Source organism: Elephantulus edwardii, unplaced genomic scaffold (assembly GCF_000299155.1).
Source record: "Elephantulus edwardii isolate Elephantulus edwardi_28Jun2011 unplaced genomic scaffold, EleEdw1.0 scaffold00013, whole genome shotgun sequence".
NCBI classification, from domain to species: Eukaryota; Metazoa; Chordata; class Mammalia; order Macroscelidea; family Macroscelididae; genus Elephantulus; species Elephantulus edwardii.
The window spans coordinates 795214-797078 of record NW_006399763.1 but is presented as its reverse complement, the minus strand read 5'-3'; the positions used below and the strand labels follow the sequence as shown (position 1 = coordinate 797078).

The 1865-nt window shown below is 54.2% G+C and overlaps 1 protein-coding gene and 1 pseudogene across 1 annotated transcript in view; one reads left to right on the top strand and one right to left on the bottom strand.

The window, feature by feature from the left end:
• Positions 1 to 1865, bottom strand: part of AK9 (adenylate kinase 9) — a 233855-nt gene that overhangs the window by 214691 nt on the left and 17299 nt on the right. The window lies entirely within an intron of this gene.
• Positions 286 to 1647, top strand: LOC102857190 (annotated as a pseudogene).

Here is a 1865-nt window from a genome sequence, read left to right as displayed (position 1 = left end):
TGTGGAGAAACTGGAACCCTTATTCACTGTTGGTGGGAGTGTACAATGGTGCCAACACTGTGGAAGGCGGGTGCTTTCTCAAAAAGTTACAAATAGAGGGCAGGGAGGCCCACGCTGGCCATGGGCGGGGCACGGCCGGGTGGAGGGCGAGGCTGGACGGGAGTTCCCCGGAGAAGGCGCCTGGAGCCCAAGTCCCAGGGATAACTGGGGCCACCCCCCGCCCCTGGGTCACTACACGGTCTTCAGGCTGACCCAGCTCGGCGGACTCTGCACCGGGACGCTGCCATGGACGACATTTTCACCCAGGGCCAGGAAGGCAACGCGGTTGCGGTGCGCCTGTGGCTGGACAACACCGAGAACGACCTCAACCAGAGGGATGATCACGGCTTTCCCCCTTTGCACTGGGCTTGCCGAGAAGGCCGCTCTGCTGTGGTTGAGATGCTGATCATGTGGGGAGCACGGATCAACGTAATGAATCGAGGGGATGACACTCCCTTGCATCTGGCAGCCAGTCATGGACACCTTGATATTGTACAGAAGCTATTGCAGTACAAGGCTGACATCAGTGTGGTGAATGAGCATGGGAATGTACCCCTGCACTATGCCTGCTTTTGGGGCCAAGACCGGGTGGCAGAGGACCTGGTAGCTAACGGCGCGCTTGTCAGCATCTGTAACAAGTATGGAGAGATGCCTGTGGACAAAGCTAAGGCACCCCTGAGAGAGCTTTTCCGAGAGCGGGCTGAGAAGATGGGTCAGAATCTCAACCGAATTCCATATGAGGACACATTCTGGAAGGGGACCACTCGCACTAGGCCCCGAAATGGGACCCTGAATAAACACTCCGGCATTGACTTCAAACTGCTCAACTTCTTGGCGAAACTCAATGAGAATCACTCAGGAGAGCTATGGAAGGGTCGCTGGCAGGGCAATGACATTGTTGTGAAGGTGCTAAAAGTTCGAGATTGGAGTACAAGGAAGAGCAGGGACTTCAATGAAGAATGTCCTCTGCTCAGGATCTTCTCACATCCAAATGTGCTCCCAGTGCTGGGAGCCTGCCAGTCTCCTCCTGCTCCTAATCCTACCCTTACCATACACTGGATGCCATATGGTTCTCTCTACAATGTACTACATGAAGGTACCAACTTTGTTGTGGACCAGAGCCAGGCTGTGAAGTTTGCATTGGACATGCAAGAGGCATGGCCTTCCTACACACATTAGAACCCCTCATCCCACGACATGCACTCAATGGCTGTAGTGTAATGATTGATGAGGACATGACTGCCCGAATAAGCATGGCTGATGTCAAATTCTCCTTCCAGTGCCCTGGGCGCATGTATACATACACCTGCCTGGGTGGCCCCTGAAGCTCTTCAAAAGAAGCCTGAAGACACAAACAGACGCTCAGCAGACATGTGGAGTTTTGCAGTGCTTCTGTGGGAACTGGTGACATGAGAGGTACCCTTTGCTGACCTCTCCAACATGGAGATTGGCATGAAGGTGGCACTAGAAGGCCTTCGGCCTACCATCCCACCAGGTATTTCCCCCCATGTGTGTAAGCTTATGAAGATATGCATGAATGAAGACCCTGCCAAAAGGCCCAAATCTGACATAATTGTGCCTATCCTGGAGAAGATGCAAGACAAGTAGGGCAGGAAAGTCCCTGCCTAAACTTTAGAGGTCTCAGGACACCGTGGAGGGGAGTGCACATTCCCAAAGCAGCAGGCCTCTGGTTGCCTCCCCTGCCTCTAGTCATGGTACTACCCCAGCCAGAGGACCCATCCCTTACCCCCAGCCCTACCACTGTGGCCCCAAAAGGGGCTGGACTCAAAGCTTTGCCACTTGTCACACGGTGTCTCCCAGCATGG